A 25,653-nucleotide genomic window follows, 5' to 3' on the forward strand; every position below is an offset into this window, starting at 1 on the left:
TTTGAAGCGTCTGAATTGAAGTGGAAAATTTAGAGTAATGTTCGATTGGCTTTCCCTTTCTAGAGTTATGTGTGATTTAGGAAACTTGACATTGTGACTGTCTATAATTCATACAGTCTTGCAGGTGTTGCAATAGATTACAAACAAAATCCCCGTTGCAACGTCTCCACTCAACAGTGTCATTTTCAGGAATTTTTGCAAGGTTTTATGGCAGTTTTTGGCATACCACCGACTAACTGCAGAGTAAATACACCAATATCAGGTCGGCTGTTCATCCCAGAGTGCTGGGGCAGCCAGATTTGTGCCTGTGTCCTGGGTGATCAGCAGGAGCCCCCCTGTGGCCCTGGGGTGTTCTGGTTTGGAAGACAAATTATATGGCAGTCCTAGCTAGCATGGAAAGACTTAGAATCTCTCCATATTATATATTTTAAAAATTATTGAGATTCACACAAGTATATTTAAAGCGCTACCTTAAGCTGCCTCATGGCCTCAAAGTTGCAAAAAATAAAGTTGCCAGAAATCTGAGTATTTATCTGGAAAGCCAAGTAAAAGACCTGCTTCTGAAGTTTGCCTTGTCCCTTCCCACCACTTCCATCACAGGCTTTTACATTTCTGTGGGCTGGACGCATAACACTTGTTTGTAATTAGCCCAGGGTCCTGGAAGCCTTGCTAAAATGTTTGCCTTTGGACTTTAGACTCCAGCTATCCCACTGATTAAGGCAAAGGTTTAAAGGGTCTTCTGATGAGAGATCAGTGGTGAGACACTGCTGCTCCTTCCTCACTCATGGCTTGCTCACAGACAGGGTGCTGACCACTGGCTCACTCCTTTGCACACACTGAGTGACCACTCTGGGCTGGGAACAGAGGACACGAGGGGGAATAAAGCACCAGCCCAACCCTGGGGGTCTCATGGTCCAGGAGGCAGCATATGCACAGGAACACACCAAACACACAGGAGGGGACCAAGGCTCACTGGGGAAATGTGCCACTTGCCACCCATGCATGAACTCCAGCCCATGCTACATGTCTGTAGGGTGGGTAGTACTGCCTCAGTTTTACACATAGGGAAACTCCCCTGGGAGCAGAGGGGCAGGTGCCTCGCTTGAGGTCACGGGGCTGGTGAGTGGTGGAGGCAAGGTTTAAATCTGGTGCTTTCAAGTCCAGACCCTCATTGTACTGTTCTCAACGACCATCTCTGCAGCTGAGGAAGACATTTGAGAGCCGAGGGGGAAGGAAGGGAAGACTTTACCCAAGAAGCTGGGTAATACAAGCTGACATTCCTGCATCCCCAGAGGCTGGACAGATGGAGACGAGCCGGGGTGGATGGGCCCAGAGCTCCAGCCCTGATGGCCTGGGAGATGAGACAGTGGGAGAACAAGGGAAAGCTGTCCAAGAAGAGGCTAGCATGTCTGGGAAATGATGGGCTGCCCAGCTCTATTCAATCCAAGCATGGGACAAGGAGGTCAAACTGGAGGCCCCACTGTGGAAGGTCTGGGCGCCCCTACTAAGGGGTTGGCTTGGCCCATGGGTAACAAGAAGTCCCTGGACGCCACACAGTTAGGCTGTGCCTTAGGAAGGCTGATTGGAAAAGGTGTGTAAACTGGACCAGGGGACACGGGGACATGAAAACAATCTAATGGACCCCCGGCGTACCTCTGGGTGAAGTGGTAAGACCCTGGGCACCGGCCTCCCAGGTGGGTCAGGAATGGGCTGGCCAGACCAGGCTGCTGATTCAGAGGACACCAAGGAAGGATGTCTTCTAAGGGAAAGGGAGTTGGGGGGGCGGTGCAGGAAGTGAGGTGGGTATGGGGAGAAGGCCATGGTTTGGGCAATGAGGATACCACTGGGGACCCAGAGGCTGGACAGCTGAGTAGTGACAAGGCCAGAGGGCTAGAAGTGGCCAGGATCAAGCAGTCACACAGGAAGACCGTGTGACTCGCTCATGGGCAGCATGGCCAGGGTGGGGGGAAGGGTACTTTGTCAGGGTGGGAAGAGTCAGAGGAAGGGAAGTTGGTGACAATTCAAGGAGGCAAGAGATGGCTGCTGGGACAGGCTTCCTGAGGACGTGGTGTGCGGGGGGAGTCTCCTTGGACAGAAGGATGGAGGGCACGTCTTCTGGGAGGGAGGGTCAGAAGGACGAGATGCATGGAAAGCCACAAAAAACGTGAGGTTTCCTTTATTTGTTCAACAGATACTTTGTTGGCAACATAATCGCCCTTGTAATGGAGACCTAACAGCGGCCTTCTAGGGAAAGGCGGTGGACCGAGCACGTTCTGCTGAAGCTTCTCATGCCCACGGGCAGAGGAGATGGAAGGAGAGGATGTCCACAGAACCACAGGCTGGGGAGCAGGACAGAACAGGTATGGGCTCATCTGCCCCCAACAAGCTGCCACTGAAGCCAGTAAGGCTGGGGCAACCAAGAAGCACCCCATCTGCTACCACAGAGCCCCCCAAAGGTTCAAGGACTGACAGCACCAGCACCTATGGAAATGAGGGGCACAGGAGACGCTGGAAACAGGAGGATTAGCCAAAAGTATGCTTAGGAAGCTACTATGGACTGAATCACGTCTCCCTGAATGCCTATGTTGAAGCCTTAACCTCATCGTGGCTGTATATGCAGATAGGGCTTAAGGGAGTAATTAGGGTTAATTGGGGTCATGGTGGTGGGCCCTAATCTGATAGGATTGTGGTGTTATAAGAAGAGGAAGATCTCTCTCTCCACACACCCCCCCCCCAATCCCTCTCCCTCTCCACCACGTGAGGACACAGTGAGAAGTCTGCTGTCCACAGCCAGGAAGAGGGCCCTGTGGGTAACCTGAGCTGGGACTTTCAGCCTCCAGAACTGGGAGCAAATAAATTTCTGTTGCGTAAGCCCCCCGCCCATAAAGGTATTTTGTTTGGCAGCCCAAAGTGACTGTGACAGAAGTGGTTAGACCCCTTCCCGATGCCTTTCCTCTCCCTGCAGAAGATTAGAGTTTTAATCTCTGCAACAGGGGAAGTAGGGGGTTCTCTGCACCAACAGATGCCAAGGGGTGCCATCCTGAAGATGAGAAAGAAGCGATTGCCTAAAGCTGAACGAGGAACCACCCTCCAGCCCCCTTCCCACCCTCAGCTCTGGCAATTTTGGCAGCCAAGTGTCTGCTCATGGGAGACCCTTCTGTAGGGAACATGACAGACCTGGAGGTGTGGAAGGTCCAAAGTCACAGGGGAGTCCTCCTGTTGACAAGCCTCGTCTGTGGACTCAAAGCTTCAGGCAGGTTTTGAAGGTCCCTCTCTAAAATGTGGATGGAGGGGCTGAGGTCTCTAAACACTTGAGAAAATATAAAAGGATAAAGGGAGGGGAGTAATAAAGGATAAAAGGAGGGGCCTGTAATCCAGGCCCAGACGAACCATCAAGCGTGTAAGGCTAAAGATGTTTTCAGTCATGCAAGTTCTCAAAAACTTAGCTGCCCTGTGCCTCCTTTCTCAGGAAGCTACTGCAGGATGTGTTCCACCAAAGTGAGGGAGTTGCCAAGAGAGAAAAAGACATGAGATCCAAAAACCAAGGAATCGGATCCAGGAGAGAGGTGAAAGGAATCCCCAATGATATGGGATGAGAGATCGCAAGGCATCAGTTGTGGAAAGGACAGTAACAATTTGCCAGCAGGCAGCCAGTCAGATGTCAGCCAGAGGACACAGGTGCTGGAGAAATGCCACCAAAAGATGAAACTGGAAACTATTGAGAGGAGATTTACACACAAGCCAGAGTATTTGGGAGATGATGTGGTGATAGATACATACAAAACAGAAGACAGTTACTTACTCCAGGAAAACAAAAAATTGTAGAAGAAAGGAAATTCAATCATATACCACATGGCTTAACTATGGAGAGCATTTCATTGTCACAATAATATAAACACATAATGATCAAGTGAAAAAATAATGATATGACACAAACTTGACCAAGGAGGTGAAAGGCCTGTACTCTGAAAACCATAAAACACTGATGAAAGAAATTCAAGATGACACAAAGAAATGGAAAGATATACCATGTTCATGGACGGGGAAAACGAATATCGTTAAAATTTCCATACTACCCAAACTAATCCACAAATTCAATGCAATCCCTATTAAAATACCAACGGCATATTTCACAGAGCCAGAACAAATAATGCTAAAATTTGTATGGGACTGACTACAAAAGACTCCAAATAGTAAAAGCAATGTTGAAAAAGAAAAAAACTAGAGGTATTGTAATCCCAGATTTCAAGATATACTACAGGGACTTTTGGATGGCCCAGTCAGTTGAGCAGCTGACTTCAGCTCAGGTCATGGCCTTTCAGTTAGTGGGTTCGAGCCCCACATCAGACTCACTGCTGTTAGTGCAGAGCCTGCTTCGGATCCTCTGTCTTCCTTTCTCTCAAGCCCTTCCTGGATTGCTCTCTCTCTCTCTCTCTCTCTCTCTCTCTCTCTCAAAAATAAGTAAACATTAAAAAAAAAAAAGACATACCACAAATGTGTAGTAATCAAAACAGTTTGGTACTGGAACACTTGGGTGTCTCAGTCAGTTGAGCGTTCAGCTCTTGATTTCAGCTCAGGTCATGATCTCGTGGGTTTGTGGGATCGAGCCCCACGTCAGACTCTATGCTGACAGCACTGAGCCTGCTTGGGATTCTCAATCTCTCTCTCTCTCTCTCTCTCTCTCTCTGCCTCTCCTCTGTTCTCTCTCTCTCTGTCTCTCAAAATAAAGAAATAAACTTAAAAAAAAAACAGTTTGGTACTAGCACAGTAGACACAAGGATCAATAGAACAGAACAGAAATTCCAGAAATAAATCCCTGTTTATACAGTCAATTAATCAATGACAAAGAAGGCAAGAATATGCAATGGGAAAAAGACAATCTTGGGGCGTCTGGGTGGCTCAGTCAGTTAAGTGTCTGTTCGACTCTTGATTGCGGCTCAGGTCATGATCTCATGGTTCATGGGATTAAGCCCTGCATTGGGATGTTATGGCAAAGCTTGGTTGGGATTGTCTCTCTCCCTCTGTCTCTGCCCCTCACCCACAGTCATTTGAGCACACACGTGCACGCTCTTCCTCTCTCTCTCTCCCTCAAAATAAAGAAATAAAAAAAGAGACAATCTCTTCAACAAGTGGTGCTGGGAAATTGGACAAAAACATGCAAGAGAATGAAACTAGACCACTTTCTTACACCAGACGCAAAAATAAACTCAAAATGGTTTAAAGACCTAAATGTGAGACCTGAAACCATAAAATTCCTATAAGAACACATAAGCAGTAATCTCTTTGACATCAGCCATAGAAACATTTTTCTGAATACATCTGCTCTGGCAAGGGAAACAAAAGCAAAATTAAACTCTTAGGACTACACCAAAATAAAAAGTCTCTGCAGAGCAAAGGAAACCATCAGCAGCATAAAAAGGCAACCTACTGAGTGAGAGAAGATATTTGCAAATGATGTATTCAGTAAGGTGTTAATATCCAAAATATACAGAGAACTGATACAACTCAACACCAAACAAACAAACAAACAATCCTATTAAAAATGAGCAGAAGACGTGAATAGACATTTTTCCAAAGAAGACATCCAGATGGCCAACAGACACATAAAAATTGCTCAACATCACTAATCATCAGGGAAATGCAAATCAAGACTGCAATGAGATATCCCCTCACGCCTGTCAGAATGGCTAAAATCCAAACCACAAGAAACAACAAGTGTTGGCAAGGATGTGGAGAAAAAGGAACCCCTGTGCACTGTCGGTGGGAATGCAAACTGGTGTAGCCAGTGCGAAACAGCATGGAGGGTCCTCAAAAAAATTAAAAATATGACTACCGTACGATCCAGTAACCCCACTACTGGACATTTACCCAGAGAAAACAAAAACACTAATTTGAAAAGAGACACGCACCCCTATGTTTATAGCAGCATTATTTACAATAGCCAAGATGTGGAAGCAGGCCGAGTGTCCATCTATAGATGGATGGAGATATATATATACATATATATGTGTATATGTATATATATATGTATTGGAATACTACTCAGCCACAAAAAAGAATGAAATCTTGCCACTTGCAATAACATGGATGAGTCTAGAGGGTATAATACTAACTGAAATAAGTCAGAGCAAGAAAAATATGATTTTACTCATACGTGGAATTTAAGAAACAAAACAAATGAAGAAAGCAAGAAGAGACAAAGAAACCAGACTCTTAACTATAGAGAACAAATTGACGGTTACCAGAGGGGAGGTGGGGGGGAGGATGGGTGAAGTAGGTGAAGGGGAATATGAACACACTTCCCGTGATGAGCAACGACTTATGTCTAGAACTGTTGAATCATGAACCTGAAACTAATATAACACTGTCTTTTGTACTTGAAGAAGAAGGAGAAGGAGAAGAAGACGAAGAAGAAAGAAGAAGAAGAAGAAGAAGAAGAAGAAGAAATGATAACGTGACTATATCGGAAAGATGGGGAATGTGTGTGCACGTGCGGGTGTGGAGTGAGTCACGCGAAAGAGAACCAAGTCTTCACCCGCTGTGGTGGGGCATTCCAGATAACACGTTTCTGAACCCGGCAGAGCAGGAAGAATCAGGATACTTATATTATTTCAAGAAAGGTGCCCTTTGCACACCAAAAGGAACGGATACAATATTTGGAAGTGGCAGTTGGTTCTGGGAAGTCAGAATGTGGAGTTGGTACAGTAAATGAGGGAAGCTAACTGCTACTTTTTGTTTTGTTTTGTTTTTGTATTAAGCCCTGGAGAAGTACTTGATTTTTTCAAACATGGGCAGTATGGAGGCGTCTGGGTGGCTCAGTCGGTTGAGCTTCCGGCTTCGGCTCAGGTCACGATCTCACAGTTTCTGAGTTCGAGCCCCGCGTCGGGCTCTGTGTTGACAGCTCAGAGCCTGGAGCCTGCTTCGAATTCTGTCTCCCCCTCTCTCTGCTCCTCCCCCACTCATGCTCTGTCTCTTTCTCTCCTTCAAAAATAAATAAAAACATTTAAAAAAATTAAGAAAAACTATGTGCAGTATGGACTTAATGAACTGAAATTAAGTTTAAACTTATATGTACATTGGGGCGCCTGAGTGGCTCAGTCAGTTAAGCATCCAACTTTGGCTCAGGTCATGATCTCATAGCTTGTGGGTTCAAGCCCCGCACTGGGCTCTCCACTCTCAGAGCCTGGAGCCTGCTTCAGATCCTCTGTCTCCAGCTCCCTCTGCCCCTCCCCAGCTCGTGCTCTCTCTCTCAAAAATAAATAAACATTAAAAAGATAAATAAAATTATATGCACATTTCAATCTAACTTCTTAAGCTTCGATTTGTTTACCTGCTCTTTAGTTGGTTCGTTCATTCATTCATTCATTCATTCTACAGACATTGAGTGTGAACCTTCTTCTGAAAGTCAGGTGCTGTGTCAGAGGAAGAGGCAGTTTCAGTTCCTGCCCCTAAAGAACCTTTCCTTTTCATAAGAAAAACTTCAAGGAGGTTAAAGATTTAGGTGCCATTTTACTTTGTTTTGTATCGTAGATGGGTTTCCGAAGAACGCTAAATGGTGTATTCGTAATTCCACTGAAGCCTTGGGACAATGTGGCTGGGGCTTCTGATTTAAAGGGCCTTATGACAAACCTGTTGGGAAAATACAATCCACATAATGTACCACTGTATAAACTCATATTTTCATACAGTGGCCACTTCGGTGAGAGACAGATGTGGCAGCAGGAAAGGTAGTCTGAGAATAAATTTAGGGGCAACACACAGCCATTTGGGAAGAGAAGAATTAATTTATGACCAGTATTACTAATGGCCACAAGTTAGAATTCATTTATGTACTGTGGTGTGTCCTTAATTACATTATTATGTGCATTCTTTTTAAAATAAGTTTATTTAATTAAAAAATTTTTTGATTTTTTTTTTATTCCTTTTTGAGAGAGACAGAGCGTGAGCGGGGGAGGGGCAGAGAGAGAGACACACACACAGAATCCAAAGCAGGCTCCAGGCTCTGAGCTGACAGCGGGAGCCGGAGGCAGGGCTCGAACTCACTGACGGCAAGATCATGACCCGAGCCGAAGTCTAACTGACGCCTAACTGACTGAGCCACCCACACGCCCCAGTTTATTTATGGATTTTGAAAGAGGGCAGAAGGGGCAGAGAGAGAGGGAAGACAGGGAGAGAGAAAAAAATCTCAAGCAGGCTCCGTACTGTCAGCGTGGAGCCCCATGCAGGGCTCCATCCTGCGAACAGTGAGATCGTGACCTGAGGTGAGATCATGACCAAGAGTCAGACGCTCAACTGACTGAGCCGCCCAGGCGCCCCTGCTATTACGTGCATCCTCATTATGTGTCATGTACTGATTAAAAACTAGCCATATCCAACGAATGGAATGGTAAAACGTTCATCTGTAGGTCACTGGGATTCTGTACTAATTAATTTCACAGATTTTTTACACTTTCTCCATTTATAACAGATACGACTTCTTCCTTTCAGCTCCATCTGTGAGGACATTGAGGACAGACTCGTCAACATGTTTAATATATGAACGGCCATTTTACCCACTGAGGTTTTTATTTTTGCCCAAAGATTTGTATTGCATCAGATTACAGCAGCAGGAAATATTTTTAAAAAATAGCCATAGTTTGGGAAAACCACCTGTTTTAGTTGGAAGAGTATACATATATAAACTGTATCATGCAAATTGGCTAAGAAAATGCTCTTTCTCCCAAATGCTACCTTTTGTGCTGTGACTATTTTTTTTAATTTTTTTTAACTTTTATTTATTTTTTTGAGACAGAGAGAGACAGAGCATGAACGGGGGAGGGTCAGAGAGAGAGGGAGACACAGAATCCGAAACAGGCTCCGGGCTCTGATCTGTCAGCACAGAGCCCGACTCGGGGCTCAAACTCACAGACCGTGAGATCATGACCTGAGCCGAAGTCGGACGCTCAACCGACTGAGCCACCCAGGCGCCCCTGTGCTATGACTATTTATAATGTCCTTGCTGCTGCCCCAAAACCGCCATGATGTGGGAAACAGAAGGGGCTAATAAGCAGTACCCATGATTTAGGCATGCCTTTCACATTGGTACAGAAATTATGTTGAATAAAATACATCGCACCGTAATGGAAATGCATCTTGCACACGGTGGCCAGGTCGGTCTGCTACAGCCCAGCTCTCATCCAATCACTACCCTGCTCCGAAGTCCCCAGTGGCTCCCCATTGCCCACCGATGAAGAGTAAACCTGGCCTATGAGCTGCTGTGACGGGGTCAGTGTGGGATATGTCATATCTGCCGGTGCCTCAGCCCTGCTGCCCTGTGAGATGGACCATTTCATTCTCTGGATACACCCTCACTCTGTTCCATCTCAGACTTTGCGCTGTCCCTTCCTTTTTTTTTTTTTTTTTTTTTTTTTTAGTAGGCTTCATGCCCAACGTGGACCCCAACGTAGGGCTTGAACTCACGACCCTGAGATCAGGACCTGGGCTGAGATCAAGAGTCGGATGCTTAGCTGACTCAGCCATCCAGATACCCCTGGTGTCTTTCCAAGTAAAGGAAGACACTAGAGCTTTCTCTCTCCTCCACGAAAGGACACAACGAGAAAGTGGCTGCCTGCAAGCCGAGAGAGAGTCTCCCCAGAAATCAAAGTTGCCTTGACCTTCAACATCCAGCCTCTAGAACTGGGAGAAAAGAAATGTCTGTTGCTCAAGCCCCCAGCCTGTGGTATTTTATTATGGCAGCCCAAGCAGACTAATACAGTCCCCGTTTTCCCAGTCACTGTCTCTCAAGGGGCGTCTCAAATGCCACCCACTCAGGGACCCTCTCCTCCCTCCTTGCCGGATGCCCTCTCCCTGCGCCGAGCCCTTCAGCATCCGGTCTAGAGAAATCCCAAAATGTGGGACTTTGCCCCTTGCACCCAGTGCACTCTGCAGTCCCTGAGGACAGACACTGGATGCCCCCCGATGCTCTGCAATTAGAAAGGGGATTGGCCGCAGACCGAGCTTCCCGGAACTTTCCAAGAAGGCTGTGACGCTCTGCCTGTCTCCAGCACTGTACCAGCAGGCTACATTCCTAATTCTATAACAGCATTAGAATGTAAAATGCATGTCAGTATGAAAAGAGGAACAGCCTCTTTTTTTTTTTTTTTTTTTTTTTTTTTTTGTATTTTGTAACTAGAGAAACGCTTTATGATCACTGGACTCATTTTCATTTTAAGCTAATTAGTAAATTGCATTTTTGGCTCTTTAACTGGCTAGGTTAAATTTAGCTCATCTCTTCCCTTAAACTCAAGCTGTCAGTGGGATTTGCAATTAGAATTTTCACTCCCAACTTTCTTTGCCATTCAGGGGGATGCCAGCAACGTACCCCCACTTCTAGCCCTTTCTCCCCACAGCTTCTCCTGACCCGAGGCTCCCCGTGGATGCACCAAGACAGCTCCTTACCCCTAAGCTTTGCGGGTCACCCACGAACAAGGCTGACATCCTTGGATTGCCCCCAGGCGGGCAGGGCACACGCCCACCGCTGCAAGTCAGCCGTGGGTCACACAGCCGAGGGCCTAGCGTACAGCAGCCCCAAGGGACTTATTAAACTATGCAGTAATCACACGGCCAGGACTGGAGCAAGGGCCTGGAGCCCCTGATGTGCTGGGCAGGAGCCCCTTCCTTGCTGGACGGGGGCGAGGTCTGAGGGGTCCCGGAAGGAGGCCGGCTGGCAGGACAAAAGGGTACATTCAGGCGAGGACTGGGGGACGAGGCAGCATTACAGAAATACTGAGCAGGACAGAAATATTTGCATCGTAGCCATCGCCATGACCAAATCAGGTGCACGAGCTGACTCCGTGCCCAGCCAGGCCCTAAAGATGCCTAAGAACATCCCGGTGAAGGGCACGGATGTGTGTCAGCGCCGAGGTCACCGGCCACCCCCGCGTGGCTGTCTCTGGTGACCAGAGACATTGTGAGGGCCGGGGAAGTCCCCATGCCTAGCATCCGACCCTCCCACCTGCAAGCCCTCTGCCCTGTGCTTGGAGCTCAGCTTCCCTCCCTCCCAGCTGGTCTCCCCTTGAGCCCTGCAAAGGGCCCTTTTCCCCAGCCTGAGCTCTTCCCGCCCACCCCAGCCGTCCTGCCCCGAGCCTGGTTCACAGGCCCACGACCCCAGCCCTCAGCCGGACGGCTTGAGGATGCTCACCCAGCCTTTGTCAGGCAGAAGAAAGACGCCTGGCCAGTTCCTCCCAGTGTGAGCTCCCCGCTGAGACCAGCCTTAGGAGCACAGCGCCTGCATCCGACCTCTTCTCGTCCTCCTTAAGCAAGACGGGCCTGTGCTTTCCAAGAAGAGAGACATCCATCCATTATGCAGGCACTAATGGGCCTCTGGGCCTCCAGAGCCGCTGGGAGCAGGGCGGGTCTGTGAGGGGGGGCACGCCCACCTGGCCTGGCGAGATTCTCTTCCCATCCCCGCCCCTGCTCTGGGCCACAGGGCACCGCGGTCTCCGGGTGGTGGCAAGTAGGGCAGAGAGAGCCACCCCAGGGGACAGGCGGCAGTTAGTGAAATGAGCTCAGTGATCTGGGGAGGCTACAGAGCACAGATGGCATCTGCGAACAAGCCGCGTCTTTGCAGTCAGAGCTACTTGGAATTTGGGCGGATTACCTGTGGGAAAACTGGGAAACGTTTTCTCTCTCCCAGATGTGGGACCTCCCAGTGTCTTTCCAGCCCTGGGCTTTCCTCCTGTGGCCCCGGCTGATTCAGAGGCTCCCAAACACCCAACCACGGGTCAAGGAAAACGTGCAGAGGGTTTTTTGATGCACCCAATGAGTTTGATTTCAGGCCTTTGCCTTATTCGGAGATTGTCCGTCTGACATTTTTGTGATCTTTTTTTAAATGACATCATAGCTCCAGTAGATGATCATTATTTTTATTTTTTACTGTTTAAAAAAAAAATCTTTTTTAACGTTGATTCACTTTGGAGAGAGAGACAGAGTGTGAGCGGGGGAGGGGCAGAGAGAGAGAGGGAGACACAGAATCCGAAGCAGGCTCCAGGCTCCGAGCTGTCAGCACAGAGCCCGATGCGGGGCTGGAACCCACGAACTGTGAGGTCACGACCTGAGCCGAAGTCGGACGCTTAACTGATGAGCCACTCGGGTGCGCCCATTATTTTTATTTGTAAATGTGCTTATTTAGCAAAATAAAGTTTGCAGCCTTTTGTTGCTGCTTGAGGGGCGGTGGTCAGGGACATGCAAACAAAAGTCTGTGAATCATGTGTAGCAGTGAGGACTGGACCCTGGAGGACTCTTACTTTGGGCTTTGGCCACTGGAGGCCCCAGAGGGGGGTGGAGGGGAAGGGGACACAGATGTTCACCCATCTGTGAAAACGGCATTACGACCACACTTCTCCCAGTATGTTCAGGAAACCTGGGGCGGGGGGGGTGGGGAGGGGGGGTCTCTTGCATTTTGTTCAATGAGCTCTTCCAGTAACAGCACCTGCCCCTTGCCTGCCAGGCATTAGAGCGCCCTGGGTCAAACTGTGGGTCGTGACCCACTCTTGGGTCATGAAATCAATTTAGGAGGGGACTGAGACCAGCATTTCAAAAAGAAAGACCGTGGAGCAGAGCAGAAAATATCAGAGTATATGATGTGTAAACATGGAGTAGGGTAAATATTGATTCATAAGCCTTTTGTTTCATGTACATATTCAAATGTATGTGTCTATGAATACATATTCAAATATATTGATATATTCAAATGTATGCATATATTCATACATGTTATATTCATATATACACACATATGTGGGTGTGTATAGATTGACAGGTAGATGACAGATATTCTGTGTGGAGGAGTAAATTCCTCACAAGCCCACCCTCCTGCAGATAACATCTACAAACTTACAAATTATGGACAAAATAGCCAAAACCACATCTTGAGGGCCCTGGAGAGTAAACATAAGCAGATAGGTTTGGGAGTAGCATTAAAACCCACAAGGATCAACCCAATTGGGACAATTTCCCATTTTTGTGGCCTTGCCTTGTAGGCAGCCACATTTGCGGTAGGGGGACAAGGTGGCCAAATTCTAGGAGAAGGCCTATTTTCCCTCTGGACTGAGGAACCAGGAGAAGGAACCTTGGACAACCGCAGTGGTTGGAGAGTGGGGAGGAACCCCATAAAGGAGAGAGCCGGAGAAGGAACCCAAAACATTTTGTGTGTAAACCCCGCCCGAGTTTCTGGCTGACCCCCAAACCACACGTGTGTGTGGCATGTTAAAAGCAGTTTAACCAAGATCTGGGCCCCCACCCAGCACAAGTGTCACAGAGTTTGAAGTTTGAGTCTAGCCAAGTTAATTCTTACTGAAACGAGAACATCAATTCTATTCAAAACAATGTCACAGAGTCCAGAGTTTCTACAACAGAACATCTACGACGTCCAGGATACAATCCGAAATTACTCCGTATATGAAAGGCCAGGAAAATGCAACCCATTCTCAAGAAAAAAGGCAATCAACAGAAACCAACCTTAAGATGACCCAGATATTGGAATGATTAGGTAAGATCTTTAAAATAGCTATTATGACAATATTCAACGAGGTAAAGAAAAGTGTGTCCTAACAAAGAAAAGATAGGATATCTTAATCAGCAGATTTAAAATATAAAAATGAACCAATTGGCAGTAGTATTCATAAGAGTTAAAAAGTAGAAACAATCCAATGTCCATCAACTGATGAGTGGGTCAATGGAAGGTGGTATATTCCTACAATGGAATATTATTTGGCCATTAAAAAGAATGAAGAATTGGTGCAGGCTACCACATGGAAAAACCTTGAAAACACTGTTAAGTGAAAGAAACCAGTTGTAGAGACCACATATTGTATGGTTCCATTTATAAGGAATTTCTAGAGTAGGAAAATCTGTAAAGGCAGAAAGTAGACAAGTAGTTGCCAGGAGTGGGGGAGAAGGAGGACTGGGGAGTGATTGCCAGTGAATATCAGGTTTCTTGTAACGAAATGGGTGTAATGACATTTCTTGGAATGATATAGTAGTGATGATTGTACAATTTTGTGACCATACTAAAAAAGTCTGAATTGTCCATTTAAAATTAAATGAAATTTTCAGAACTGAAAACCCTAGTATCTGAAATGAAAAAAAATTTCACTGAGTGGACTCAGAATGAGAAGGGAAAAATAATCCATAAACTTGAAAAGGGATGAATGACAATTTTACAGTCTGAAAGAGAGAGAAGAAAAAGACAATAAAATTTACAGAGCCTCAAGGACACATAAAACAATATCAGAGTTTTAAAAGTTCCAGAGGACAGGAAGAGAACGGGCAAGAAACCTATCTGAAGAAATAATAGCTGAAAACTTCCCACACTTGAAGAAAAACAAACCATAATTTCAAGAAGCCCAGCAAATCTGAATAGGATCAGTGAAGAAAACTATGTCTGGGGGACATCAGAACCAAACTGGTGAAAACCAGATAAAGGCAACACCTGGAAAGTAGACAGAGAAAAACCATGCATTACACAGAAGGGAATCAATATTTGAATGACTGCAGACATCTTATCAAAAACCATGGAGACCAGATTACAGTGGAACAACACCTTTAAAGTGTTGAAAGGGAAAACATTATCAAGCCAGATGTCTATATACAGCAAAAGTATGCTTCAAGAAGAAAGATGAAATAAAGGCATTTTATTTATTTTTAATTTTAACGTTTATTTATTTTTGAGACAGAGAGAGTCAGAGCATGAATGGGGGAGGGTCAGAGAGGGAGGGAGACAGAATCTGAAACAGGCTCCAGGCTCTGAGCTGTCAGCACAGAGCCTGACATGGGGCTCGAACTCACGGACCGTGAGATCATGACCTGAGCCGAAGTCAGATGCTTAACTGACTGAGCCACCCAGATGCCCTGAAATAAAGGCATTTTAAAATAAAGGAACAGCTAAAGGAAGCTCTTAAGTCTGAAGGAAAATGAAGTGGGGGAGAAAAACTCAGCTCTTCATGAATGAATGAATGGCATCAGAAATAGTAAATACAGGGGCTCATGGGTGGCTCAGTCAGTTAAGTATCCAACTTTTGATTTCGACTCAGGTCATGATTTTATGGTTTGTGAGACTGAGCCCTGTGTGGGCTGGGGATTCTCTCTCTCCCTCTCTCTGCCCCTCCCTGCCCCTCTCCTGCTCTTTCTCTCTCTCTTATTCTTTCTCTGACCCTCCCCTGCTCTCTTTCTCAAAAATAAATATTTTTTTTAAAAAGAGAGACCCATAGTAAATATAAAGACATGTCAATGAAAAGTAAATGGTTGGATGGCATGCCTGGGTGGCTCAGTCGGTTGAGCGTCCGACTTCAGCTCGGGTCATGATCTCACAGTCTGAGTTCGAGCCCCGCGTCGGGCTCTGTGCTGACAGCTCAGAGCCTGGAGCCTGTTTCAGATTCTGTGTCTCCCTGTCTCTCTGCCCCTCCCCTGTTCATGCTCTGTCTCTCTGTCTCAAAAATAAATGTTAAAAAAAAAAATTAAAAAAAAAAAAAAGTAAATGGTTGGAAGAGGTGTAACATGCCAAAAGTAAGTATGATGAGGTTGGCGTGCCTCTATTAATATCATGTAAAATAGGCTTTCAGGACAGAGACTATCACTAGAGCTAAAGAGAGACACCTCCTAACAATGAAAGGGTCGATTCGTCAGGAAGACATAACCATAGTAAATGTAAATGTGCCAAATAACACAGCCTCAAAACACATAAAGCAAGACTGACAGCTTTGAAGAGGAGAAAGAGGGGGTGCCTGGCTGACTCAGTTGGTGGAGCATGCAACTCTTGATCTTGGGGCTGTGAGTTTGAGGCCCATGTTGAGTGTGGAGCTTACTTAAAAAAAAATCTTTAGAAAAATAATAAAGGGGAGAAATAGATGATTCCATAATCATACTAGGAGATTTGAACACCCCTCTCTCAGCAATTTATAGAACACTTAGACCATGAAAAAAATGAGTAATGACAGAAGATCCCAACACATCTTGACCTAATTGATATTTATACATATGAGTTATGATGTAAAATGTATTTCTTACTATGACTCATTTCTAAAAAAAGATTGAAAATCACTCTGCTAGGGAAAACACAGAAGACTAAATCACAGACCCCTAAAATTCAACATCTAGGGGCCCCTGGGTGGCTCAGTCGGTTAAGGGTCTGACTTCAGCTCTGGTCATGATCTCGCGGACTGTGAGTTCGAGCCCCACGTCAGGCTCTATGCTGACAGCTCGGAGCCTGGAGCCTGCTTCGGATTCTGTGTCTCCTTCTCCCTCTTCCCCTCCCCCACTCATTCCCTGTCTCTGTCGCTGGGTCAGGTGTCCCCACAGGCGACCAGGATGCCATCTGCAGAACAGGCCTTGCTGTGTGCACACTGACACACCCAGTTCCCCAAAGTCCTCAGCTCTGTTGCAAAATCCCTGCCGGGCTGACCTGCCGGGAGAGACAGTTATGGCTGCTCCTTTCTATGCTTCTCATGCAAGTTGCTGGCAAAGTGGAGTCTGCAGAGAATGGAGGACCAGAGAAGGATCCTCTGGTGGGATCCCACTCGACAGGGGCCGGGTCTGCAGCTCTTGGCTGTCTTGACTCCACATCAGAACCTCCAACCAATGCCAGCCTGGGTCACCCTAGAGCCCCAAACTGGGGACAAAAAAGACACAACCAGCACTGGGGGGGGGGTTTCAAGCACACCTCAAAGTTTTCCCCTTCCACCAGCTGTCTGGTCCGTAGGACACGTGACCGGAGCACAGATTCTCTTCGTGCCCATTAGTCGAGTGCTGTCGTGTGTGTGGACATCCCTGGCATGTCCACACTGCCCACCTCCGTCCTCTTCTATGCTCCAGCCACGGAGAGTTATCGGTAGCTCCTTCGAGCATAGCAGGCTGCCGTGTGCCTTTGGGTACCACTCTTCCCGCACCCATGAACTCTCTTCCTCCATGGCAACTCTAGTCCTTGCCCTCTGGCCCAGACGGCTGCCCCATGAAACTCTCTGCCACCCCACCCCATCACACAGAATGAATCCTTCCCCTCTCTGGGTCACCTCTGCCAACAGAGAAGTTCTGAGAAGCTCACTTAACACATGGCATTGTGGTCACCAGTCTCTCAACTCTAGGACACACGGTTTTGCTTTTGAAGGTTCCAGATATAAGGCTGAATTTTCTATTCAGTGTGCACCTCACATGTAGACATGCTCCTTTCCCCCCCGGGGGAAAGCTGCTGTGAAATCAAAGGCAGGTCTCATAAGTGGGGTGACTCAGCTCCCTCACCTGACTTGCCTCCGTGACCCCAAAAGCTTGATGCAGTCTGAGCTTTGGCAAATACTTGCTGGGTCCAAGTTTGAACTCAATGCAAGTATTTCTTGAGGGCTGCCCTAGGAAATTCGTGTGCTCTGCAAAATGGAGGGATTGGGATAACAAAGCAAAGTTCCTGTCCTCGAGAGGGTCAACACTGCGTATGTGAACAGGGTGCTCCGAAGGAACGAAGCCCACGGTGGCACCACATAAAACCACCTGCAACAGCACCTTGACCTGGACTAAGGGGCTTTGTATTTGAGGGATTTTTTGTGATTTTTTTTTTTAAATAAAGTTTTACAATTTGTAAATGTCTTGCATTTTCTTTACCAATTCTACGGAGAACCCTAACCGCCATTCTGTGTCTCATTTTATAGAGAAAGGAACTAAGCCTCAGAGAAGGAAAGAGTCTTACCCAAGGTCAACAACTAGAAAGTGCCAGACCAGCTAGAAAGTACTGGAATCAGGAACAGTCACCCAGCTGTTCTCATTCCCTGACTCCTGCTCTCTCTCAGCCAGAGAAAACTCGGCTCAGTGGAACCTACCTCTTCTCTTTAAAATAGAAACCATGTAGCCCACTCTCCAGCCGAAGTCTAATCTCTCCTCTGTGAAATAAGAAGGAAACTCTGAAGTTTCTCCCTATGCCTTCTCCTCACACGGTCACCATGGCAATGGGAAAATATTATGCGGTGGAGGAATTGTGGGAATATGAATCAGCAGAACCAGCACAAGGCCCTTGGAAAACTGTGATTCCCAGTGGACATGCTTCACGTTCAGAGTAAACACTCCAACATGATAGATTGCACTTTGCCTCCTGTAGAAACTCCACGGCCAGCTCACTCCATTAGCGACAGACCCGCTGTCTCCACGCAAGCACTGGCCTCCTCCTCTCTTTATAAGAAAAGGCTTTGGCCATTTGTGAGCATGATTGCTGCTTGGCAACACAGGGCTGTGGGTATCTGCTGGCTTCGCTGAATTTTAAACATTTTTCCGTGCCAAGTGGAACAAATTATTGATGTTGATCTGGGTGGATGTTTAACGTCGTCCAGTGTAATTTCAATGGTGAAGAGTTCACACCCGGCTTTTAAGTCTAGGATAATGAAGCTATTAATCAAGCATTAAATAATTGTAGACGGTAATGACCGCCTCATCCGGCTGTTGCTAAGTCTCCCTGAAATTCTCAATCAATGGGTGATAAAAAAAGACTGATTCAGTTCCTCTAGATAATTGCACATAGAATTTGCCATGTGATCCAGTCATTCCATTTCTGGCTGTATACTCAAAACAGTTGAAAGAAGGAGCTAGAACAGCTATCTGTATGCCTATGTCCATAGCAGCATTCCTTATGAGAGCCAACAGGTGGAAACAGCCCAAGTGTCCATTGACAGGCGAATGCATAAACAAGAGATGGTATACTCATAAAATGGAACGTTATCCAGCCTTAAAAAGTAGGGAAATGACACAAGAACACGAATTCAAAGGGATACACGCACCCCTACGCTTACAGCAGCACTATCTACAATAACCAAATTATGGAAGCAGCCCAAGTGTCCACCGACTGATGAACAGATAAAGAAGATGTGGTATAGATGTGTGATAGACTATTACTCAGCCAGAAGAAAGAATGAAATCTTGCCATTTGCAACGACACAGAGGGAGCTAGAATGTACACTGCTAAGTGAATTAAGTCAGTCGGCGAAAGGTAAGCACCCTATGATCTTACTCATATGTGCAATTTTTAAGAAACAAAACAAATGAGTGAAAGAAAGAAAGAAAAAGAAAGAAAGAAAGAAAGAAAGAAAGAAAGAAAGAAAGAAAGAAAGAAAGAAAGAGAAGGGGACAGAGACAAACCAAGAAACAGACTCATTACTATAGAGAAAAAACAGGTGGTTACCAAGGGTGGGGGGATGGAGATTAAGGAAGGCACTTGGAATGAGCACTGAGTAATGTATAGAATTGTTGAATCACTATATTGTACACCTGAAACTAAAATAAATATATTGGAATTAAAATAAGAAACTTTAAAAACAAAGTAAGGAAATTCTGGTACTTACAGGGAAGAATAAACCTTTCTTCCTCTAGAAGAAAAAAAAAAAAAGTAAGGAAATTCCAATTCCTGCTACAACATGGATGAAACTTGAGGACATTACGCTAAGTGAAGTCACAAAAGATAGTCACATAAACCAGTCACAAAAAAGACAAATACTGTATGATTCACTACATGCTGTCCCTAGAGTCGTCAGATTCATAGAGACACAAGGTAGAAGGGTGGTTTCCATGGGCTGGGGGAGGGGAGATACAGAGTTAACGCTCAGTGAAGATAAAGCTACTGTTTTTGCAAAATGAAGGGTTGTGGAGACGGACGGTGCTGACCCGTTGACGGCTGCACAACAGTGGGAAGGAATGTGCTTAGGGCCCCTGAACTGTGCACTTCAAAATGGTTGAAATGGTAGATTTTCTGTTCTATGTATTTTATCACAATAAAAAAAAAAAAAAAAACAGTTGAGCGGGTAAGGCAGCACCTTGGGCGTCCCCGAACACGACACAGACCTACTGCTGGCCAAGCCAAGGGTCTGTAAGCACCTTGCGTATTTCACAAGCACGCATACCTCTGCGGCTCTGTGTAGCCCATCCTGCTTCTTCTGCTATATACCTGGACTGGAGCACAGGCGGTGACCTCTCTCCTTCTTTCCTCCCTCAGCCACCAAGCAGCACCCCGGCTGTCCCCTCTCTGCACCCGTTTCTCCTGGGAGCGTGGCTCTGGGGGATCCCACCTTACAGCCATTCATGGGAACTGAGCACACAGTAGGCATCAGCCATTGCTGCGTTCAACCCGATTGCCAGACCTTGACCAACGTGTTGTTAGAAGTGTTCTTATTCTTCCCAAAGGGGTCAGTTGTTGTCTACGGCCATACCACCCTGAACGCGCCTGATCTCGTCTGATCTCGGAAGCTAAGCAGGGTCGGGCCTGGTTAGTACTTGGATGGGAGACCAAAGGGGTCAGTTCTTTCAACCAAGGGAGGGACACTCTAAATGGGGCTGTTTATAGTATGGCTCTTTACTCTCCACACAGACACCTTCCCAACCCTAGTGGGTGTCATGGTGAATTTCATGGGTCAACAGGGCTGGGCTAAGGGATGCCCAGATCGCTGGTAAAAAGTTCTTTCTGGGTACATCTGGAAGGGTGTCTCAGGAAGTGCGTTTGAGTCTGTAGCCTGAGTAAAGATGGTCCTCCCCGGGGTGGGCGGGCACCGTCCAGTCCACTGAGGGCCTGAATGGAACATAAAGGGGGAGGAGGGGCAGATTTGCTCTTTGAGCGGAGACGTCATCTTCTCCTGCCCTCAGATACCTGCACCCCTGGTTCTGGAGCTTTTGGGATGCAGATCCTGGCCTGTTGGCCCCAGGTTCTCAGGCCTTTGGACTGGGATTGAATTAGATTCTCCAGCTTGCAGACAGCTCCCTGGGGGACTTCTCCACCTCCGCCAGCAGGTGGGCCGATTCCTAAAAGAAATGTCCTCCTAAAGATCCCTGCCTGTATCCCACTGGGTCCGTTTGTCTGGACAACCCTGCTCTGCCATGCTGCTGGTGTCTCTTTTCTCAGGCACAGTGAAAAGCAGGCCAGCCCCCCCCCCCCCCCAATGGCCCCACGCGGGTGGTGGGTGTGCATTTGGGTGGCGGGGACTATTCATTAGGCAGAAGGTGCCTCTCAGCCTAGCCACCTGCTGCGGCCCTTTCTACCTGTACTCAGGTGCCTTTAGATACGGATCGCAGTGGTGTCTTTGCTAATGGGCAACACGGATGCATGTCTTAGGGTTGACATTCACAGAGATGAGGCTTCTAGCTGAACCCCCTTCCCCGCACCCCCCCCCCCGAGGGTCCCACCCCACAGGGGAGCCGGCGGCAGCGTGTGGGCCTCGGCCGGACTGCCTCACTTCAGATCTCACTTCCCCTCTCCCCCGACACCAGGCTCCCCGTTCTTCTTCCCTCCTCAGTAGCCGGGTTCCCAGTGGGTAGAGTGGGGGACAGCATGGCTTCCCCTGTAAGGGGCCTCACACGAGACCTGGCCCAGAGGGCAGGGACAGCTGCTGTTTTCGTTGTCCGGCTGTCTAGGGTGGACACACAGCGGTGGCAGCCCGGGCTGTGTGCTCCTTGGGGAAAGCGACCAAGAGAAAAGGCTTCTCACTGCGGGAACCAGTGAGGTTTTCTGAACAAGGCCCAACGTGGCGAGCTTAGACCCCGGGGCTTGTGTCAGGTGGGGAGGGGAGACTCGACTCCAGGTGGGGAAGACCGCCCCCTTGGCCCTAGTGGTGGCTAGGAGAGCACAGGGATAATCAGGGCTGCCCTCTGGCCCCGGCTCCTACTGTCCGTGTGACCTTGGGCGGGTCAGGGGCCTCTTTGAGTTGCTCTTTATTGTCTGTAAAAGTGCAGGACTGTGGAGAGAAGGAAGGGAAGCAGGGAGAGGGAGAGAGGGAGGGGAAGGAGGGGGAGGAGGAAGAGGGGGAGAGAGGGGGAGGAGGGCGAGAGGGGAGAGGGAGGGGCGAAAGACAGCCCTGGAGGTCTCACTGCAAATCCCTGGCTGGGTGGGATTTGGGCCAGTCTCGGCACCCCCACTCCCCAGCTCTCTCCCGCTCAAGGATGTGTTCAAGGCCCTGAGCCGACCGACCGGCAGTTGTAACAAGAAGCAAAGTGCACTCCTGATACCCAAGCCCCGCCTTCCAGGGAGGGCCTCCGTGGGTCAGTGACCTCCCAGAGCCAAAGCCTCCAGGCTGGCCCCTCCCTCGCCCAGCAGAGTGGGTGTGGGGATGTGCACCAAGGGCCAGAAGAGGTGTTCCCTCCCCGCCCTGCCCTGAGCGGCCAGCCCCCATCCCTACCCAGGCTCGCTCTGCTGAGGCTCAGAAAGGTTAAGGAACGTGGATGGCAAAAGCTAAAAGCAATCCAAACACAGGTACAGCTTAGTGGAGAATCTAGAGAAAACCCCCAGGCACGAGAACAGTAGTGAGAACAGCCGGCATGCTCCCTGGGTGCTCGGTGGAGGCCGGACACTTTCCCAAGTAGCTGCCCGTTATGAGCTCAGTTATCCCCGGACGGGCCCAGGGGTCCTCACCGCGGGCGCTCCTGTGGGTCCGCCTCCCTCAGCGTCGGAGATCCATCCTGCCCTGCGTCCTCCGTTCCTTCGTATGGCCGTGGGCCGGTCTACGGCGCGAATGCCCTGATCTGTAGATCGATTTTAATGTTGACAGACACGTGGGCGGTTTCCAGTTTGAGGCTTTCGTGAACAGGCTGCTGGGAACACTGTCCTTGAGTAAATAGGTGCGTTTGTGTCCACTGGGGACGTGGCTGGAGTAGTAGGGGTGTTTTCCCACCCACACATCCTCGGCACATACGCCTACGTCCCTACGTCCCGCAGGCCTGTCAGGAGTAGAATTCAGCTTCAGTAGGCAATCTCTTTTCCAAAATGCTCTCACCAGGTCGCAAGTCCCCCAGCGAGGTGTGTGGGTGCCCGCTGCTCCTGCTTTTCCCCAGCCTTTGTATTTACAAACATATAATGTCTAAAATAAGTAAAGCCAGGGGCACCTGAGCGGCTCAGGCATTTCACCGTCCAACTCAGGTCATAATCTCGCAGTTCGTCGGCTCGAGCCCCGTGTCGGGCTCTGCGTTGGTAGTGAGGAACCTGCTGGGGATTCTCTCTCTCTGCCTCGCTCTCTGCCCCTCCCCCACTCGAGCTCACTCTCTCTCTCTTTCTCTCTCTCAAAATAAATAAACTTACATCAATCTATCAGTCAGCCAAGCAGAGCTAATCTACAGCCTTGGGGATCTGGACGGTGCTTGCCTTTGGGGTAGTGCCCGGAGGAGGTCTTAGGGGGACCTCAGATGCTATAACATTCTGTCTCTTGATCAGGGTACCGGTTTACACAGGTGTGTGTTCACTTTGTGAAAAGTCATTAAGCAGGGCACTTACAACTTGCTCACTTTGCTTCATGCACACTAAGTATCGATTAAAAAAAAAAAAAAAAGGACCCTTAGAAACAGTCCAGGGGCGCCTGGGTGGCTCAGTTGGTTAAGCGTCTGACTTTGGCTCAGGTCGTGATCTCACAGTTCGTGGGTTCGAGCCCCGTGTCGGGCTCTGTGCGGACAGCTCGGAGCCTGGAGCCGGCTTTGGATTCTGTGTCTCCCTCTCTCTCTGCCCCTCTCCCGCTCACGCTCTGTCTCTCTCTCTGCCCCTCCCCCACACCCAAGGGCACACAGTCTCTCAAAAACAAATAAATAAACATTAAAAAAATTATCCAGGAGCGCCTGGGTGGCTCAGTTGGTTGAGTGTCCGACTCTTGGTTACGGCTCAGGTCATGATCTTGCAGTTTGTAGGTTCGAGCTCTGGGTTCTGTGCTGACAGTACAGAGCCTGCCTGGGATTCTCTCCCTCTTTCTTTGCCCCTCCTTGCTCAAGTGCTCGCTCTCTCTCTCTCTCTCTCTCTCAAAATAAACAAAACAAAACAAAAAAAACCAATCCCAGGGACCCAGGTGCCATTTTTGCCCCTCTGGTCCAGACAAAGATGCCGAAGGTCCGGGTCACAACCTGATGGTGGGTCCCTTTCCTGGCCCCATCCCCACGTCTGGTCCTGGTCCGTCACGAAGTTCATTCTGCCTGCACGGGCTTTCTCTAAGTGGCCACCGGTTTCCATCTGTGTTACCCCCTCAGGCTGGATCTCTCCCTGCTTGTGTGTGGCTCCCCCAGGCGGGGCGTTGGTCGTGCTGTGACTCTCGGGCAGAGTTTGAACCCCCGCTCTGCATTTACCCACTGAAGCCAAGGACTGGGTGAGATACTGTTTGCTCAGTCTGAGGAGGGACGTGCGACACCAGCGTGTGGGGACCGTCTGGCCCAGAATAGGTGCCTACTTGATGAGAACAAGATTAGCACTGGCGACGGGCGGTATGCGTCTGGGGGTTGGGCGGGCTCCGATCCTGTCTTCAAGGCCCCAATGGTGAGGCGGGGCAGAAAAGCGTGTTTCCTGTTAGAGGAGGCTAGCCGTGTGGAGGAGGGACGGGTGGAGAGCTGTCTTCCATTAGTGAAATGACATAAGAATTAAATTAATAGATGCCTGAAAGTCATTTCCTTTGAACTTTTTAAAACCCTGCACAGTCAGGCCCGACATAAGGGGAGGGTCCCATGTGTCACGTTCTGCAGTCGTTGAGAGCAGTGATTTTGGAGATGACGCGGCAATGTGAGAATCGCTCATGACATAATGCTAAGGGCAAGGGACAGGAGACGCCCTCCTATGGGTGGCTTGCGAGGGCAGTTCTGCCCAAAAACGTGGGGATGGGGGGGGGGCAGGGGGGAAATCCCACTGCGCCAGCCCCCGGGGTTGCCAAGTGAAGGGACTGTAGGTGGTTTGCGTTTTCTTGTTCTCCAGGTAATATCTTTCCGTGGAGGTTTTGTTTCTTACACGCGTTCGGAAGTTTGCTTTTTCAAAAAGTGGAATGGTTCAAGCCTCGGCCTGTAGCTGTCGATCCATGAGAGCTCACAGTGATTTGGGGGCGGCTTCCTCTGGCCTGGCTGCAGGGGAGGCTGGGGGAGGCTCGGCCGGGGCTCCACCCAGCACTGCTGGGCTGGAGACAGTGTTAGGTGAGCGTGTTCCAAACCCACGGGGCCACCCGCCAGCCGCCCACCAGGACAGGCCCTTCCCTCTCTGGCTGAGGTCTGGACTGTGATGAAAGGAAGGGTCTAAAGTGCCCACGCCTGGTAGCTGTGGATAGCTGAAAAGGAGCTAACAGTCACAGAAGGTTGTGGAGAGAGAAACGGGACCTCCTGGCCCAGAGCTGCCCTGAAGGGTGGCTGAGGTGTGACCCGCAGGAAGTGGCAGAACCTCCAGAGAGCCACAGGGAAGGTGGGCACGTGTGGCAGCAGCTGGGCGAGAAGAGGGACGGATCCCGGGGCGAGGTGGGGCCCCGGGGCCACACAGACCAGGCAGAGCTCACCTTGAGCCCCGACCGCCGGGGTGCCCACGGTGTGCACTGAGCTGCATCTGGGGGGCTGAGCGTGGCTCTGGGAGGGCAGGTTCCCCCCAGACACCTGTGTTGGGGGAGGCAGCACCCCTTCCTTCCCTTCCCACTACAACCTGGGTCCTACCTTGACTCTTGGCCCAGTGTTTGTTGCGCGAAGCTGGGGCCACCCGGACCTGACCACACTGCAGTTTGGAGGAATATGAGCCCTTGAAATCTACTACAAAGCTGTAATCATCAAGACAGTGTGGCACTGGCCCAAAAACAGACACATAGACCCATGGAACAGAATAGAGAACCCAGAATTGGACCCACAGGTGTATGGCCAACTGATCTTTGACAAAGCAGGAAAGAGCATCCA

General features: G+C 48.7%; 1 protein-coding gene across 2 annotated transcripts in view; it reads right to left on the bottom strand.

Annotated features, from left to right (window-relative positions):
• Positions 1–25,653, bottom strand: part of EML1 (EMAP like 1) — a 185,287-nt gene that overhangs the window by 138,230 nt on the left and 21,404 nt on the right. Inside the window, exon 1 of one of the 2 annotated variants that reach the window (XM_086708831.1) lies at positions 22,400–22,530. The exons of the other annotated variant lie outside the window; for it this stretch is intronic. The gene's annotated coding sequence lies outside the window, so the exon portion shown is untranslated. Of the gene's footprint in view, positions 1–22,399; positions 22,531–25,653 lie in introns of those variants that run through there. 2 annotated transcript variants of the gene reach the window in all.

The sequence above is a fragment of the Puma concolor genome, chromosome B3 (assembly GCF_028749965.1).
Source record: "Puma concolor isolate L17-30 chromosome B3, mPumCon1.1.hap2, whole genome shotgun sequence".
Classification (NCBI taxonomy): Eukaryota; Metazoa; Chordata; class Mammalia; order Carnivora; family Felidae; genus Puma; species Puma concolor.